This window comes from Mobula hypostoma, chromosome 10 (genome assembly GCF_963921235.1).
Source record: "Mobula hypostoma chromosome 10, sMobHyp1.1, whole genome shotgun sequence".
Lineage (NCBI taxonomy): Eukaryota > Metazoa > Chordata > Chondrichthyes > Myliobatiformes > Myliobatidae > Mobula > Mobula hypostoma.
Genome location: NC_086106.1, coordinates 51,514,557 through 51,526,831, shown reverse-complemented (window position 1 = coordinate 51,526,831; position 12,275 = coordinate 51,514,557). Strand labels below are relative to the sequence as shown.

The 12,275-nt window shown below is 45.6% G+C and overlaps 1 pseudogene; it reads left to right on the top strand.

The window, feature by feature from the left end:
- LOC134352534 (sodium- and chloride-dependent neutral and basic amino acid transporter B(0+)-like) overlaps positions 1-12,275 on the top strand; it is a 49,202-nt pseudogene that overhangs the window by 26,827 nt on the left and 10,100 nt on the right.

The window sequence follows — 12,275 nt, the reverse complement described above, 5'->3', positions numbered from 1 at the left end:
GCCCAGTGGAGGTTTGAGACACAGCAGGAGACTTGCTGGAGCAGTTTGTCAAGATATGATTAACACACCAATTTATAATTAAAAAATTATTTGTTCAAGTAATGTGACCTTTACAGTCTGACCAGCATTTACTTGCCCATTCCAAGGTGCCCCTGGGAAGGCAGTGCTGCACACATTTCAGTCTTTGAGGTGTGGGTAGACCTACAATGCTGTTAAGGAGAGAGTTCCAGTGTTTGTTTACAAACAGTGGAAGATTTCCAAGTCCGGACAGTATGTGGCTTGGAGAACAACTTCCAGGGGTGGTGCCCCTTGCTTTTTCTGCCCTTATTTTGCTGCAGTGCATCCTGCAGATGGCACGGTGTGTCAGTGATGGAGTTAGTGGATAGTGTGTCCATCAAATGGATTGCTCTACCCCGTATCTGGGTGAGCTTTTTGAGTGCTGTTGAAGCTGCATTCATCCAGGTAATTCTAATGCACTCCTGAATTGAGCTTTATTGATGCTGGTCAGGCTTTGTGAAATCAGGAGGTGAGATCATCGCAATAGGATTTCTCACCTCGTGTAGCTGTGCTGTGTACATGGCCGCTGCAGTTCAGTTTCTAGTCACGGAAAGTACCCGGATAGTGGGGGATTCAATGACAGTGATGTATGGGACTGACCTGATTGTGTTCCCTAAAGGTGCTCTGTACAACTCACCAGGGAATTGCTTTTCACAGTTTCTGTAAACTCTCTAGGGGATTCTCACAGTCTCTGTAAACTCACCAGGGGATTCTCACAGTCCCTGTAAACTCACCAGGGGATTCTCACCGTCTCCGTAAACTCACCAGGAGATTGCTTTTCACAGTCCCTGTAAACTCAACAGGAGATTCTCACAGTCCCTGTAAACTCACCAGGAGATTGCTTTTCACAGTCCCTGTAAACTCACCAGGAGATTCTCACAGTCTCTGTAAACTCACCAGGAGATTGCTTTTCACAGTACCTGTAAACTCACCAGGGGATTCTCATAGTCCCTGTAAACTCACCAGGAGATTGCTTTTCACAGTCTCTGTAAACTCACCAGGGGATTCTCACAGTCTCTGTAAACTCACCAGGGGATTCTCACAGTCCCTGTAAACTCACTAGGGGATTCTCACAGTCTCTGTAAACTCACCAGGGGATTCTCACAGTCTCTGTAATCTCACCATGGGATTCTCATAGTCCCTGTAAACTCACCAGGGGATTCTCACAGTCTCTGTAAACTCACCAGGGGATTCTCACAGTCCCTGTAAACTCACTAGGGGATTCTCACAGTCTCTGTAAACTCACCAGGGGATTCTCACAGTCTCTGTAATCTCACCATGGGATTCTCACAGTCTCTGTAAACTCACCAGGGGATTCTCATAGTCCCTGTAAACTCACCAGGAGATTGCTTTTCACAGTCTCTGTAAACTCACCAGGGGATTCTCACAGTCCCTGTAAACTCACCAGGGGATTCTCACAGTCCCTGTAAACTCACTAGGAGATTGCTTTTCACAGTCCCTGCAAACTCACCAGGAGATTCTCACAGTCCCTGGAAACTCACTAGGGGATTCTCACAGTCTCTGTAAACTCACCACGGGATTCTCACAGTCCCTGTAAACTCACCAGGGGATTCTCACAGTCTCTGTAAACTCACCAGGGGATTCTCACAGTCTCTGTAAACTCGCCAGGGGATTCTCACAGTCTCTGTAAACTCACCAGGGGATTCTCACAGTCCCTGTAAACTCACTAGGGGATTCTCACAGTCTCTGTAAACTCACCAGGGGATTCTCACAGTCTCTGTAATCTCACCATGGGATTCTCATAGTCCCTGTAAACTCACCAGGGGATTCTCACAGTCTCTGTAAACTCACCAGGGGATTCTCATAGTCCCTGTAAACTCACCAGGAGATTGCTTTTCACAGTCTCTGTAAACTCACCAGGGGATTCTCACAGTCTCTGTAAACTCACCAGGGGATTCTCACAGTCCCTGTAAACTCACCAGGGGATTCTCACAGTCCCTGTAAACTCACCAGGGGATTCTCACAGTCTCTGTAAACTCACCAGGAGATTGCTTTTCACAGTCCCTGCAAACTCACCAGGAGATTCTCACAGTCCCTGTAAACTCACCAGGAGATTGCTTTTCACAGTCCCTGTAAACTCACCAGGGGATTCTCACAGTCTCTGTAAACTCACCAGGGGATTCTCACAGTCTCTGTAAACTCACCAGGGGATTCTCACAGTCCCTGTAAACTCACCAGGAGATTGCTTTTCACAGTCCCTGTAAACTCACCAGGGGATTCTCACAGTCTCTGTAAACTCACCAGGGGATTCTCACAGTCCCTGTAAACTCACGAGGAGATTGTTTTTCACAGTCTCTGTAAACTCACCAGGGGATTCTCACAGTCTCTGTAATCTCACCATGGGATTCTCACAGTCCCTGTAAACTCACCAGGAGATTGCTTTTCACAGTCTCTGTAAACTCACCAGGGGATTCTCACAGTCCCTGTAAACTCACCAGGAGATTGCTTTTCACAGTCCCTGTAAACTCACCAGGGGATTCTCACAGTCTCTGTAAACTCACCAGGGGATTCTCACAGTCCCTGTAAACTCACGAGGAGATTGTTTTTCACAGTCTCTGTAAACTCACCAGGGGATTCTCACAGTCTCTGTAATCTCACCATGGGATTCTCACAGTCCCTGTAAACTCACCAGGAGATTGCTTTTCACAGTCTCTGTAAACTCACCAGGGGATTCTCACAGTCTCTGTAAACTCACCAGGGGATTCTCACAGTCCCTGTAAACTCACCAGGTGATTCTCACTGTCCCTGTAAACCCACCAGGGGATTGTTTTTCACAGTCTCTGTAAACTCACCAGGGGATTCTCACAGTCCCTGTAAACTCACCGGGGAATTGCTTTTCACAGTCTCTGTAAACTCACCAGGGGATTCTCACAGTCTCTGTAAACTCACCAGGGGATTCTCACAGTCCCTGTAAACTCACCAGGGGATTCTCACAGTCTCTGTAAACTCACCAGGGGATTCTCACAGTCCCTGTTATCTCACGAAGAGATTGTTTTTCACAGTCTCTGTAAACTCACCAGGAGATTGCTTTTCACAGTCTTAGTAAACTCACCGGGGGATTCTCACAGTCTCTGTAACCTCACCAGGGGACTCTCACAGTCCCTGTAAACTCACGAGGAGATTGTTTTTCATAGTCTCTGTAAACACACCAGGGGATTCTCACAGTCTCTGTAAACTCACCAGGGGATTCTCACAGTCCCTGTAAACTCACGAGGAGATTGTTTTTCACAGTCTCTGTAAACTCACCAGGGGATTCTCACAGTCTCTGTAAACTCACCAGGAGATTGCTTTTCACAGTCCCTGTGAATTTACCAGCTTCCTTGGCATATTTATAAGTGCATCTTTAATAAAAATGAATGAAAATTATGTGGGACTATTAATAGACCAATATTTGTTAGTCCAGAAATCCTGCCTGTCTAGCACCACCAATGTTACAGGTGTGCCAGATTCACTGTATTACTGTTTCTCTGTACCATGATTTTACTGCATCATTTCCACTGTGTTAACTGCCTCGGCTTCGGTTTGGTTTTCATCGCCTACCCAGAGGCCCTTGCGCAGTTGCCATGGGCACCTCTATGGTCCACTTTGTTTTTCCTCATGTTGTTCACACTGGGACTTGACTTTCACTTTGCAGCTATAGGTAAGTGTGGACTTCTTTTGTAATGAAGTTTCCTGAATGGTTATGATAATTACTGAACGTCTATCACTGCTTTGTGCCAATTCTAAGCTCATGGTATTCCTGGAACATCGCGCTACCTGATTTAAGTGGGTTAACATCTGAAGTGAAGGTAATTCAGGGAAGGGCCAGTGGGTCTGCAGTAGGAACCTCTACTGTGTGGTTATTCCAGTAATTGCAAGTCTCTCACTTCAGGTTATAATTCCTCTCTAGTGTTTCTATTTGCTTGCTGTTCTGGTATGTTAACATTCAGTGTCTCATGTGAAGGAAACACAGATCCTTCTGAACACCAACACCATACAAGCTCTCAGTATTAAAAAAAAACTCCACACTTTAACTTCCTACCTAAGTGAGTGTCCTCACATACCCCTACATTACATTTGATCATTTGTGATCTGGATCATTTACTTACAGTGTATGTACCTTTGAAGCCTCTCTGCATTCTCCTATCAGCTCACTCTGCCACCACTGTAGTATCATAAGCACATTTCCTTAACTTCACCTAAATCATCGTTATAGCTTGTGAACAGCTGGGGTCCCAGTCCCAGAACTGATTTCTGTGGCACCTCATAGTCAGCCCACCACTCATAAGGTGAAACATTTCTTCTTACAGTCTGTCTTCTGCTCATTAGCTGACCCTCAGCCCATGTGGGCCATCATCCCCAATCCCTTGGCTCTAACTTTGTTTAATAACATCTTGCTTGGCAATGTATTAAAGCCCTTCCGAAAAGCAAGTACCTCATGTCCACTCTTCTATTAGTTGCAACTGCAAAGTTTTCTGACAGGTTCTCCAAGTGTAATTTCCCTCACATAAACCCATGTGGACTCTGTCCAATATCTTCTAAGTATCTTGTCATCTTTTCCTCAATAATAGATTCTGATATTCCCTTCACTGCTGATGTTAGACTTGCTGATGTGTAGATCCAAGCTTCCTCCTTCCCTCCTTGCGGGCTTCCATTTACTACCTTCCTGTGCTTGAGAGTCATTTTAGAAATGCCCACCATTGTATTTTCCCAGAGATTCTTTTTCCTGAAAGCATTTACAGGAAAATAAAGAAATGCATTAGAATTTATGAAAACACTGCATAAACAAAGCCTGACAAAAAATCAATGTGCAAAAGAAGACAAATTACACAAATAAAAACATAAAACTGAGAATATAATTTGTAGAGTGAGTCTGTAGTTTGTGGGATCAGTTCAGGGTTGGGATAGGTGAAGTTATCCATGCCAGTCAGGAGCCTGATGGTTATGGAGAAAAGGTTTTGCCTCATCTTTGTCTCAAGTGACTAACACCTTTTGATTTAATAGCTGGTAGAGTCAGTCAGTTAACATAGCATTTCTGAAGGTGGAACTTGCTACTTTCAGCAGAAAGGGCAGGAGGAGGTTTAGGGAACCTAGCTGTCACTGGGGGTGAAAACAGTGAGAAAGAGCATGCACTCTTCTCTGAGGCAATGCTACAGAAGCATTCTGTGACTTAGTTTGTTGTGAAACTTATTAATTAACCACAAATGTTATGTATATTTTGATAGAAATGGTTTTAACATGCCTGGTGGACCAATTCCCCAAGTATCTGCAATCAAAACATCTTTTGCTGACAAGTGGAGTTTGCTTGTTGTTACTTCTCCTCGGTCTCGTGTGTGCAACACAGGTACGCTGTCCTGTAATGACTCACTACGTGTGCAGGCGTGATAGCAGTAGGGAGTTGCAATGCAGGGGAGATGGTAGAAATGAGGGGAAACACAGAGTACAATGTTCCAAATGACATTTGGAAGATTAAGAGAAGGTGTTGGAGCCAAAAGGAAGCTGATGGAGCATAAGCATCAGGAGCTCCATGTGGGTAAAAGGAGTTCATTGTTTCGCAGGTGGAAAGCTGGTTAAATAGGTTTAATGAAGCCATTTCTAACATTAGTGACTTACAGCATACTCCCTGATCAGAATGTGAAGGGGGACAATTGTCAGTTTTCTCCATGAAGAGATAGGAAGGTTTCATGAAGAAAGGAAGGTTACTTTGAAAGGACATCAGCTGGGAAACTGAAATATCTGCTTGATGGAATGTAGGAATATTCCTTGCTTCTATGCATTAAACCCACAAGAGGCAATTTCATCCTGACCTGGTGGTTGTGCGTCACTTGAAAATGTTCAAGATCAGATTGCAAGCTGCTGATCAAGGAATCACTGGAAAAAGTAACAGTACTGAGGGGCAAAACTAAAACTAACACCATTCCCTCAGTTTTATGACAGCTGGGAAGCAGTCAGAGATGTAACTAGCAAAAAGATAGCTCAAAAGAAATTTAAAATGGTTTTCTTCTAAATTATGAATGTCCCAAATATTCACAGGAGGAATCAGGAATAATGTGTCCTCTATGCCAATGCTCTTAATCTATTTTAAAAATTCTGTTCGGATTTTGGAGAGAAGAAGTGATCAACTACATAGATAATCCTAGAATTTAAAGGAATGAGTGAAAATGAGCAGGCAAGTTTGAGCTGGGTGCTTTATAGCAGAATTAACTTCTATCCCAGTAAGCTCACTTGAAAATTGAGTGCCAGAGTTTTCCCATGCAACGTTTTCTACTTTTCCATTTTAATTTTAGGTTGGGATTTACTGGATAAACTTAATTGATTATTTCTGTTCTGAGTGGATTTTTATTACTAACACCCTGTTAGAACTTGTTGGTTGAGCCTGGATTTATGGTAAACTCAGGGGAAGCACGGATTCAAATCAAAACATTAAATTCAGCCGAAGTATAAACAACTTAATCGATTGAGTAATGGCAAGCTCTCTTTAGTTGTCTAAGTCCTTTCTACAAATGGACCCAGTGGCAAATCTGAAGCAGGGAGATCTTTCCGTATTCTTCATCCTTGATACTTTACTCTTGCTGAGTTACAGCAGCTGGTTGTTGGATGAATTTTGCTGCAGCCAATTTGCTGGTGGGGATGTTGTCCAATCACCTTCCCCTCAATTACTGGACCTACATACCTTGAAATAAAAAGGACAGATGATTAAAAATATTCCTGCTGTCCACAGGGGTAAACAGATCCATCAAGGACATTGAGATGATGATTGGAAGAAGGAGCTGGCTTTTCTGGCTGTGGTGGAGAGTGTGCTGGCTTTTCACTGTTCCGTGCTTGTTGGCGGTAAAGAGTTCATATCCTGTATTGACTTAAACTAAAATTATTGTGGTGCAGATTATCTATCCCATTTCATGTTTGACACTTTTCTGTCCAATTATTTCAAACATGTAATCTTAGCCTGGTCTTTAAGGACAGTTTCCCCACCAACATACGGACCTGTTGAGTACCCTCTCTGGGCAACAGCAGTCGGCTGGTGTATGGTCACCTTTTGTATTATGTGGGTCCCTATCGTTGCCATTGTGAGAGTTGTCCAAGCTAAGGGTTCCACATTGCATCAGGTAAGGAAACACCTTGAAATCTTCCAAAGTGTAAATTCAGGTTGTTGACTATTTATCTGACATTTTGGGTCATGCAAGGGAGAGGGCAGAGAGGAGGAAGCTGCTAGAGTTCTGGTCTTTGGGCTATGAAATGTTACACTACCTGTGGTAAATGAGAGACAAAGTAAGTGTTCTGGTTCACAGTCCGGTCCGTGGACTCAGGATTCTGGGTCTTGCAGCTGTCCCTTGTTTTGGTTGAGTTAATCATAGGCACCTGATTCCCATCTTGGGGCTTGAAATATAAGTAGCCTTGAGGTTGGGTGTGAGCTGTTGGTTTGTCTCATCAAGATTTCCTGGGAACAACCTGCCGGTGGAAGGCTAGAGCGGCCACTTGCCATCATTAGGCCGCATTGGGGAATCATCGCTTCATGGAGCCTTGCAGTCGGTAGTTGGAGCTGCCTTTGCGGTATGGATTTGGCTGTTTCCCGGGTCAACTGAGTGGCTGCCCGCCGCTCCGAGCTAGGTAGGGATCCGGCTGTTTCTGTAGCCAGCTGAGGTTTCTGGCCGATCTGTGACTCGGAACAACCCTGATGCAAAGATGGAACTGTCTGTCATCCTTCGGTGTCTGTCTTGTCTTGTCCTTGCCTCCATGGGGTAAGTCAGGCCGTTCTGCCATTGCCTTGCAGTGGGGTCCTGTCTTGTCTTGTCTTTACCTCTGTTGGGTAAGTCCGGCCTTTCTGCCATTACCCGACAGATGGTCCTATCCCACCTTGGTGTGGAGATAAAGTTGAGTCCCGACTTGTCTAAGGATAAGTCCCGGCTCTATGTTGATGTACAGTTCCCAGCCTCAAGCCTCAAGACTCAAGACCCCAGCCTCAAGCCTCAAGGGCCAAGACCCCAGCCTGTCTCCAAGTTCAGAGCCAAGACCCCAGCCTAAAGCCTCAAGAGCAAAGACCCCAGCCTCAAGCCTCAAGGGCCAAGACCCCAGCCTGTCTCCAAGTTCAAGAGCCAAGACCCCAGCCTGTCTCCAAGTTCAAGAGCCAAGACCCCAGCCTGTCTCCAAGTTCAAGAGCCAAGACCCCAGCCTGTCTCCAAGTTCAAGAGCCAAGATCCCAGCCTGTCTCCAAGTTCAAGAGCCAAGACCCCAGCCTGTCTCCAAGTTCAAGAGCCAAGACCCCAGCCTGTCTCCAGGTTCAAGAGCCAAGACCCCAGCCTGTCTCCAGGTTCAAGAGCCAAGACCCCAGCCTGTCTCCAGGTTCAAGAGCCAAGACCCCAGCCTGTCTCCAGGTTCAAGAGCCAAGACCCCAGCCTGTCTCCAGGTTCAAGAGCCAAGACCCCAGCCTGTCTCCAAGTTCAAGAGCCAAGACCCCAGCCTGCCTCTGAGCCTCGAGCTGAGACTCCAGCCTGTCTCCAAGCCTCAAGAGCCCGGTAGGACTCACATCAACAGTGATGAAATGCTTTGAGAGATTGGTCAGACTAGACTGAACTCCTGCCTCAGCAAGGACCTGGACCCATTGCAGTTTGCCTATGATCACAATCGGTCAATGCAATCTCAATGGCTCTCCACAAGGCTTTCAACCACCTGGACAACACAAACACCTACGTCAGGATGCTGTTCATCAACTATAGCTCAGCATTTATTACCACCATTCCCACTATCCTGATTGAGAATTGTAGAACCTGGGCCTCTGTACCTCCCTCTGCAATTGGATCCTCAATTTCCTAACTGCAAGACCATGATCTCTGCAGATTGGTGATAACATATCCTCCTCGCTGATGAACAATACCGATACATCTCAGGGTGTGTGTTTAGCCCACTGCCCTATTCCTGTATACACATGACTGTGTGGCTAGGCATAGCTCAAATACCATCTATAAATTTGCAGATGATAAAACCATTGTTGGTAGAATCTCAGGTGGTGACAAGAGGGCATACGGGAGTGAACTATGCCAACTAGTGGGATGGTGCCACAGCAACAACCTGGCACTCAAAGTCAGTAAGACGAAAGAGCTGATTGTGGACTTCCGAAAGGGTAAGACGAAGGAACACGTACCAATCCTCATAGTGCGATCAGAAGTGGAGAGAGTGAGCAGCTTCAAGTTCCTTGGTCTTAAGATCTCTGAGGATCCAACCTGTTCTCAAAATGTCAATGTAGTTATAAAGAAGGCAAGACAGCGGCTATACTTCACTAGGAGTTTGGAGAGATTTGTCATGTCAACAAATACACTCAAAACTTCTAATTGTATCATGGAGAGCATTCTAACAGGCTGCATCACTGTCTGGTATGGAGGGGCTACTGCACAAGACCGAAAGAGGCTGCAGAAGGTTGTAAATCTAGTCAGCTCCATTTTGGATACTAGCCTACAAAAGTACCCAGGACATCTTGACACCCAGGAACTTGAAGTTGCTCACTCTCTCCACATCTGATCACTACACGGAATCCAGGCGTGAACTCCCGAAAGCCATTAAGGGCGCCAAGAGGCAATATCGAGCCAAGTTGGAAGCCCAGGCTAACCAGAGGGATGCCAGTAGACTATGGCAGGGTCTAAATGAGATCACTGGACGCAAAGAAAAGGCTGGGAATATCAATAACTGTGGCGCTTCTCTTCCTGACAAATTTAACGTATTCTACACAAGATTCAAACAGAAGAGGAGCGTTCCACTCCCTCCGGATGAACCGGACCTGGTGGCATCGAGATTCATCGTCACCAAGGAGGATGTTAGAAGGGCCTTCCTGAAGATAAATCCAAGGAAGGCGACGGGCCCAGATGGCGTCCCGGGACGGGTTCTCCAGTCCTGTGCAAGCGAGCTAGCTGGAGTGTTTGCTGACACCTTCAAGTGCTCCTTGCTTCAGTCGAAGGTCCCCTCATGTTATAAGAAGGCAACGATAATCCCGGTGCCGAAGAAGAGCAAGGTGGCATGCCTGAATGACTATCGACCTGTGGCTCTGACATCAATTGCTATGAAGTGCTTCGAGAGATTGGTTATGGCACAAATCAACCACAGCCTACTGGTCAACCTCGACGCTTTGCAATTCGCCTACCGGAGCAACAGGTCAACAGCAGATGCCATCTCTCTGGCCCTACATTCCTCCTTAGAACACCTGGAGAAAAAAGGTGCATACGTAAGGCTCCTTTTCATTGACTACAGCTCTGCCTTTAATACCATCATTCCAAATAAACTGATTCCTAAGCTCTGGAACCTGGGCCTTAGCACTCAGATCTGCAGCTGGATCTTCAACTTCCTCACAGACAGGACCCAGGCTGTAAAAATAGGGGACAAGCTCTCCTCTACAATCACTCTGAGCACCGGTGCCCCACAAGGCTGTGTAATCAGCCCCCTGCTGTACTCACTGTACACCCATGATTGTGTAGCCAAGTTTCCATCAAACTCAATATATAAGTTTGCTGATGACACAACAATTGTCGGCCATATCTCGGGTAATGATGAGTTTGAGTACAGAGAGGAAATTAAGAATCTGGTGGCATGGTGCGAAGACAATAACCTATCCCTCAACGTCAGCAAGACGAAGGAATTGGTTGTTGACTTCAGAAGGAGTAGTGAACCGCACAACCCCATTTACATCGGTGGTGCGCAAGTGGAACAGGTCAAAAGCTTTAAGTTCCTCGGGGTCAATATCATAAATGACCTGACTTGGTCCAAACAAGCAGAGTTCACTGCCAAGAAGGCCCCCAGCGCCTTTACTTCCTGAGGAAGCTAAGGAAATTTGGCCTGTCCCATAAAACCCTCACTAATTTTTATAGATGCACCGTAGAAAGCATTCTTCTCAGGTGCATCACAACCTGGTATGGAAGTTGTCCTGTCCAAGACCGAAAAAAAGCTGCAGAAGATCGTGAACACAGCCCAGCACATCACACAAACCAATCTTCCGTCCTTGGACTCACTTTACACCGCACGCTGTCGGAGCAGTGCTGCCAGGATAATCAAGGACATGACCCACCCAGCCAACACACTTTTCATCCCTCTTCCCTCTGGGAGAAGGCTCAGGAGCTTGAAGACTCATATGGCCAGATTTGGGAACAGCTTCTTTCCAACTGTGATAAGACTGCTGAACGGCTCCTGATCTGGGGTCATACCCTCCAAATAACTGGACCTCCCTCTCGGTTTTTTTGCACTACCTTACTTTCCCTTTTCTGATTTCTATTTCTGATTTATAATTTAAATATTTAATATTTACTATTGATTTGTACTCCAGGGAGCAGGAAGAGCAGAATCAAATATTGCTGTGATGATTGTACACTCTAGTATCAATTGTTTGGCGACAATAAAGTATCTTCAGGGACCTGATTCTGATGGTGATTTTGCTGTGACCCTTGGTTGGTCCTCTGTGGGTTTGGTCTACAGTGTCACTCAGATCACTACCTCAGTCAATATGGAAAACCAGCCGGTGTCCCAGCACTGCCAGATTGTGTTTGGATTCCTGGGAACCCCTTTTATAACACAGACTACACAATCTGCAAGAAATCAGGGCAGAGAATGCGGTTACACATTTACAGCAAGACCAAGTGGTCAGAGTGGGAGACTTTCAGCCAACCTATAAAATAATTGACCACAGTGGAAGCAGTTAACAAATCCTGTGACCAGTGGCATTCTTTCATTTGCAGCTGCGTTCTTGATATGGACCCATCTCATTTGTTACAGTTATTGATCCTACAACCCACCTGGGTCATAAGGGCGCTGCCTCTCATATGCAGTACTTCAATTCTAATTCCATGATTTTAGTTGATTCATGGTTGATAGTGCTTTATACTGAAATAAGAACTAATCTTTCATCAGACAAGTTTCTGGTGTTAGCATCTGAAATGGGTGAGAGTGGCATTAATTCTGATAACACCGCTACAGCATACTCACATGGTACAGTGCCTCTTCAGGTAGTGCAGTTGTCTCACAATTCCAGTCACCCGTATTCAATCTAGACCTTCGACCCTGTCTGTAAAGGGTATGGTCCAATAATCCAGTGTCCCCTGCTTGTTCAATCAGTTGCCCACTGTAAATTGCTCCTGGTGTAGAGGGGTAATAGAAGAATTGGAGGATTTGTGGGCATGTCACTGAGAATAGGTTACAGAGAAATAACCGAGGGAGGAATAGAATTGGTGTGTTTGCTCTGAGAG